At 44.2% G+C, this 7,044-nt stretch overlaps 1 long non-coding RNA gene across 1 annotated transcript; it reads left to right on the forward strand.

Annotated features, from left to right (window-relative positions):
* Positions 1–27: 27 nt before the first annotated feature.
* Positions 28–775, forward strand: LOC123521518. Its single transcript, XR_006679945.1, has 2 exons — positions 28–207; positions 320–775. It is a non-coding gene; the product is annotated as an uncharacterized LOC123521518 (long non-coding RNA).
* The last annotated feature ends 6,269 nt before the right edge of the window (positions 776–7,044 follow it).

The raw sequence follows: 7,044 nt of genomic DNA on the forward strand, positions 1-7,044 counted from the left end.
CCCGCCGCCATTTTGCTTGTGGGCGGCTGCCCACTGTTGCGCTCCAGAGAGGCTCGAAAATAGGAAATAGGAAGCCGTGAGGTGGAGACTCCGTCTTTTGCAATCGATGCACTCAACAACTGACCGCAGATGTGGGGGAGTCTCGGTATCTGTTGGGGTTCGCACTTGACCCCCTTTTCCCTGAGTAGCCCTCAAGTCTGGATGTAGGTGAGCTTGGGCATGCTATTGCTGGGTGGAAGGATAACGACAGTGGGCCGGGGAGTGACCCCCTCCGATCACCGGGCTCTCCCTCCCACTCCCCAAACCACCTCACTCCCAGTCTCCCCTCCTCCCTGAGTCTGCCCTCCAGCGCAGGGTGAACCCGGTTGGGGTGTCACTCGACGCCCACTGGGAGTTGAGGCGGCTCCAGTGCGCAGGCTCCGAGCACCAGATAAAAGCGGAGCAGGCGAGTCCAGTGCCGTCTCGATGGAGGAGCGAGAAACGGAGGAGGATGGGGGGAGAAACTGCAGGAAAAACACAGCCACCGTCAGCGCCGCCTCCCTGCCACCGTGTATCGGGGTAAAAGCTGCCGTTGCTGTCGGTGCAGTTGCCGTCGCTGCCGCCGCCTCCTCTTGGCCCTGGGGAAGGATTTCCCTGCCGGCGGGACAGTGTGCGGGGAGGGAACGGGGGTTCCTTTATGTGGCGGTGATTAAACTAGGGAGGAACAGAGACAGGGTTATCTGGGAAGAAGAAAGGGAGGGCAAAGAATAAAACGGGTTTCCCCACTCAAATGACACGGTGACTCCGGTTCTTCTTTTCGGGGTCTTTCCCCGAAATGGCGGTTTCTGTCTAGTCCTTGCCCCACGGCGACCCGGAGCGCTCGGCGAGCCCAGTGGGGAGAGGCGGAGGCGGTCTCTGTAGCCAATCGTGGCCGGATGTGTTCTGTCCGGCGTGTCGTGATTGGCTAGCGATGACCTCATGCTGCAGCAGCGGGTGGGGCCAAGACGGTCGGGGGAGGCTGTTGCAAAGGCAGAAAGGGGAGAAGTGGCGTTGGTGATCGTTGCTGCTGCGGCCGAAATGGAATCCAAGCAGTGACGAAGGGAATCTCAAGGCTCTTCCCTGACCATTTTCTCCTGTCCCTGCGCGAGGTGAGGGCCCCGGCTCGGCCTCTGCGAAACTTTGGGGCGCTGGCGCGGACGTGGAGACAAAATCTCTCCCTTGACATTTGTTAACTGCGTCAGGGCAAGATGGCGCTGGGTCTCCTTGGGGTGCGGGGGGAGAAGCACGTCCTCCGCCGCCGCAGCGCATGTGACCGGGCTGCATTCCTGTGGGGTTTGGCTCCGACCCAGCTGGGGCGGGGAAGGGCACAGGGCTGGGCGGAGGAGACTGTGGTGCGGTCGGCGCTGGCTGCCCGAAGAGGAAGAGATGACTTGGAAAACGCGTCCCCTCCCCCAAGCAGCATACCAACTGCGGCTCCTGGGGGGGGGAAAACCCCCTTAGGGACGCTCCTTTTGGGGTGTGACGGCTGTTGGAGGAGGTGGAGGGTCAACGCCCTAGTTTCTTATCTGCCATTCTCCTCGTAAAGTACTTACGTAAGGTGGCAAATCCTGGCTGTGGGAATCAGAATCAACTTTGAGTCCCGGAGGACCGCTGGCTTACGCAGCAAGGAGAGACTAGCTCCCGAGCACAGCGGCAAAGTGTCGTTTATTTTCTGCGAAAACCTGACGTGCCTCCCATAAGACTGGGAAAATATGCCCTATGTTTTAAAGCCAGTGTACCAAGTCTAAGTAACACCCCAGGAACCTAAAAGTTAAGAGTCCAAGGATTGTACCACTTTGCCTTGAAGGGCCCTTTTCAAACTTTGGACCCTTCCTTTGGGTACTCTGTATTTATTTCCGTCTGTATTTTCCCGCTCTGTCTATTGTAAAGAATGTGCAGTCTTTTGCCAGTGGCGTTTGCTTTCCCTTTTCAAAATAGGCGTAATTAGTACTGTAACAATAAAACTTGCTAATGCTTTTAACTTGTACGAAGGTGTGAGGCGGCTGTTAAGATACTTTTCAGTCTCTTTTGGCCCTCTTAACAGATAAACGATAGAATTGTAATCACTTCTGGCAAATGTTTCTCATAAAGGTTATTGCACACTTAAGGAAGTACTGTATTAGAGTCTAGCTTCAATGTAACTCTTTAGTAGCAGTGTGACCCAGGGCTTCCTTCCAAAGAACTCATTCCACTTGGACCCCATGCTGATCTTGTCTTCTCTCCTCCCACCCTCTTTACTGAAAATCTCTTGGGCATTTGGTTAAACTAGGTTCCGATTTAGGATATCTGGATGGAAATTCAAATTTTCAGCAGGGGGTCAAACCGGAATGAGCTAGTTGGAAGCTTTGGTGTGAATGATAATTTTAGTTTTGAAACCTTGATAGATGAAGCTCTGCAGCCGTGCAAAAGGCTATTTTTAGCAGGTTCAGTTAGGTACACAAACAATGGTTTGGGGTTATATTCCCAGTTAATCAAACTACATTGACCAGCAACTAAATCGTGTTAATATGGGCAAGCTGCCCGGTGGCAAATCCATTCCTAAGTATCTTTAAGTCAAATTTGTAAATTGGACCTGGTGCTTCGGGTTAATTTGGGCTTGCTGTAGCACAAGACAAAAGGCCTGGGGGCATACTTGTGTTGCGATCCATATCGGCACTTAAAAACTACCAGGCTTTTACTCTTTTACAGAGTTAGTCTTAGAAATTCAACAGGGACAATGCTACCCTGTCGGCATCTACTCAATGGCAGTGACTTTGAGGGTTTTGTTTTAATACAAGAAAATGGAGCCCTGATGGCACAGTGGTTGAGTTCTCAGATGCCCAAAAGTCAGTTGCAGTCTAATAACAGCTGCTCTGCAGAAGAGCTGTGACAGTTGGCTACCATGAAACCCTACGGGACATTTCCACTCTGTCCTTACAGGATCGGTAATTAGGTCTGGTTAGTTCCAGAGAAGATCCTAAACCTTTTCAATGATTTTTAAAACTGCACATACTGTAAGGGAAGGTGTTTGTGATGAAGAATTTGTTGCTGTGAGACAGAATTTCATTGATGCCAGTGGGTAAGAGTTGGTTCAATCCTTTAAAAGTGAGGGCAAATTTACATAGCATTAAAGGGCAAGTTGTCCATAAGTCAGGTGATCAGAACCCATGGACTTACGTAACACTGATAAGCATTTATCACTGGGAAAAGGGATAATAAAAGCATTCTCATTGTTACACGATGAAAGCTTAATAGTTTTGTCCTGTGCTGATATAACTTACAGCTTTCAACACCAGTCTAGCAGCTAGCTCTACTGATTGTCCCCCTCTTAAATTAAGTGCTTGAATTTGTGACAGATGACTGATCATCTTATCTAGTGAAGATTTTTAAAAGGTTTCTAGAGTGATAGAGCCAGTATGAGGAGAGAGGGGGTCATTTTTGCCAGAGCATATGGTGCTGGGAGAAAATGCTTTCTGGCCTTGACAAGATGATGAGTTTAACCTGGAGCCAAGGTTGGGTTTTGCCAAGTCTTGGTTGTAGGTAGGAACCCTGGTGGTGCAGTGATTAAAGTGCTGACTGGCAAATAGCAGTTCAGATCTACCAGTGGCTGCTCCACTAGAAGAAAGATGAGGCAGTGCTCCCATAAGGATTACAGTCTTACCAAAAAACCTCCTGTCACTTCTAGCCCTTTGTTAGATCCATATGAGTTGGAATCCACTTGTTGGCAACAAATTTGGGTTTTAGTTGTAGGTTCTTGGTATAGTAGTTTCAAAATAAGAAAGGGTTTTTAGTTCATTTGTATATTGTTAAAGCCTTTAAAAAGTTCATTTTTGTAGTCAGATAAGGAATGTCTTCCTTTCCTTCAAAGGAACCATGATTCCTGCTTAGAAACCAAACCCATTGCTACCAAGTTAATACCAACGTAGCACCTTTGTATAAAGTTTCCAGGGCTGTAAATCTTTATGGATGCAGCTAGCCTCAATTTCTCCCTCAGAGTAGCTGGTGGGTTTGAATTAGAGGCTTTGCGGTTGCCCAACCAGCCCAAATCTTACTTTCCTTATTACAAGAGGTCTTGGATTTATTTCTAAATATCCAGAAAAATGTTCTAAAAGTTAACTGCCTCTTGTTGTCCAAAAAGATCGATCACATAGTTTGTTCCCTCCTGACTGTTCAGGTTTAAAGCATCTGAACAGTATGGAATGTCATCTGGAAGCCAGAGAAACTAAAAGCATGCTGTTGCCACCTAAGTAGATAGGAATGTAGCAAAAGCTTTTAGACCTTTTAGTTCTAGAGTAAGCTCAACTAATGCCTTGCCATTCTGATTGTAAAGTTCAATATCTTTGTGTGTATGTGCGATATTAACAGTATATATAGCAAAAATAATTCTTTTAATATGGTATATAAACGAATAGAACTGTAAAATTTATCAGAAGAGCCTGTATCTGCTTAACCCTTTTGTGATTGTGGGAAAGATAGGGCCCACCTATGTTTTCCCCACCTAGGGTATGGTGGGAACCTGTAAATTGACTGAAGAGGCAGGCCTCATTCTACCAATACCAAAGACCCCTCAAGATAAAGTGTTATGTTCTATCAAAATGTATATTACCTCAAAACATTTTTAAAATTTCATTCAAAATGGCTTCCATTACTGAAAACACATGGTTTTTTTTAAAAAACCTCAAAGCAGAAAAGTTGATCTTGAAAGTTGAGTCAGTCTGAAGTTTGAATAGAACATGTTTTTTGAATGTACCTCATGTCAACAATTGTATTTTTGCTTCATAAAAGAAAGCATAACCTTATTTAGTTCTTATGTTTACCGTAATCTAGTTAGGCAGAATTTCCCTTGCCTCTATTAATTATAAAAGAACAGCAACTCTGAGGTTGTTTGCTCCTTGTATTCTAAGTACACCACAAAGTAGAATGGCCAACTTTGCCTTTTTGAGTTTATAGGGTATACTATAATCAACAAATATCACTTATTCCTCGCCAGTCCTAATAAACTAGATAGGTTAGCAACCTAGGCCAAATGGCATTTCATATGGTAGACATTTATTCATAGTGGGGATAGAGATGATCACTTTAATATTCTTAATCAAAAGTATTTGTGCTGTTATTTTAAATAGGCCTTTCTCAAGTGTGTTGATCCTTATGTCTGAAATGTGAAAATTCTGCTCCAGTTTTTCCCCTCTAATTGATTGTTTCTGGGACAGGTCAGAACTCAAGCTCCAGATTGAATCAACAAATAACTTGCATTCCTTTTTTTTTTTTTTAACTTGCATGTTTCTGTGCATATTTGAAGGCACAGTGGCACTGTCAGGTAAGCATTGAACTGGTAAGCAGTTGGATCACCAGTTCTAACCCACCTGCCATTCTGCTGGAGAGTGATGAAGCTGTCCGCTTCTGTGAAGATTTCACAGCCTTAGAAAACCAATACAGAGTTACCACAAGTTGGAGTTGACTCTGTGACAGTTGTTTTGATGCCATATTTTAGGCACCAAAATAACAACCAACTCCATTGCTATCAAGTCAATTCTGACTCATATTGACCCAAGTAGAGGACAAAGTAGAACTGACCTTTTGGGTTTCTAAGGTTGTCAGTCTTTACAGAAGCAGACTTCCACATCTTTTATGGCTGACAGCCAGTGGGTTGATTAGCAGCTGAGCGGGAAACCTCTGTACCAGGGGTCCTCAAACTTTTTAAACGGGACCCCAGTTCACTGTCCCTCAGACCTGTTGGAGGGCCGGACTGTAGTTTAAAAACAAACTGAACAAATTCCTATACACACTGCATATATCTTATTTTGAAGTAAAAAAACAAACGGGGCAAAAACACCCAGCGGGCTGGATAAATGTCCTCGGCGGGCTGCATGAGGCCCGAGGGCCGTAGTTTGAGGACACCTGGTCTGTACCACCAGGACCTTCCAATATTTTAGACACATATAACCACTTTTCAATTCATTTAAGATGATAAGATAGTTTATGTCTAAATGTTGACTTGCTACTTTCTCATAACCTTTATTTCTACATGATTAAATGTAGCTCAGTTTTAATACCATGTTCCCTTCTTTGTGTAAAGCTTGGAATGTTGCTGACATGCAACATCAAAGAAAGATTACTGGTTAATAAAATAAATTACAGTATACCAGTTGGAAAGGAAATATTTAGCAATAATAAGATTATACAGGGGGGGGCGGAATAGCAAGGTATACCACCCTGCATACTTGATGTATAGTGAGAGTGGAACAATTTTAGTTTAACACTAAAGCCCAAACCAAACTCGCTGCCATTATCTCAGTGCTGACTCAGGGCAACCTCCTGTTTACTGGAGTAGAAAGCCCAATTTTTCTTCATGGAGCTGCAGATATTTCAAACTGCTGACCATGTGGATTGCAGCCCACAGGGCAATTCTTAATTGCTAGCGTGACTCTCCATCCTCCCCAAAATAGAATGTTTATTGAGTTCTCCGAACCATGCTAGATAATATTGCATGTCAAGGAGGGCTTCAAAAGCTTTGTGGGAAAATTCCATTATCTTTTAATTCCATTTTTGAACACTTTCTGAAGCTCCTTCATATTTTGAGTGGTAATCTTACCCAAGATGGCAGAGCAATGATTTCAACACCCTGTTTCTCTGACCACAACAGTTGTTTTTTTTAACTCTTTTTTCAGAGTTCTTATTTTTTGCTCTGTTTACACAGTTTGCATTAAAAACTTCTTTTTGAGCCCAGCTAGAGACAGTAAAATGTTTTAGGTCTTGCTTTAGATCTTACCTACCTTCAACCAGAGGAAGGGGTTGGCTTTATAATGTAATATCCTTCATATTTAAAAAGATGAATTTAGACAGGTTTAAATGAGAGTAAGAGTAATAGAATAAAGTAATAGGACATTATAGGAATATCTGTGTTTGCTGCTCAGTAATAGAACTTTCTTTCCAAAATCCAAAGCTGAGTAGATTAGATGTTGAGACAACTCTAAAAATAAAGCTAATGTGTCCACATTACAGACCTAGGGGAAGAAACTAATTGCTTTGGTTTTTGGGTTGTTTTTT

This window comes from Echinops telfairi, unplaced genomic scaffold (assembly GCF_000313985.2).
Source record: "Echinops telfairi isolate 266 unplaced genomic scaffold, ASM31398v2 ScPeMD7_23;HRSCAF=83, whole genome shotgun sequence".
Taxonomy (NCBI): Eukaryota; Metazoa; Chordata; class Mammalia; order Afrosoricida; family Tenrecidae; genus Echinops; species Echinops telfairi.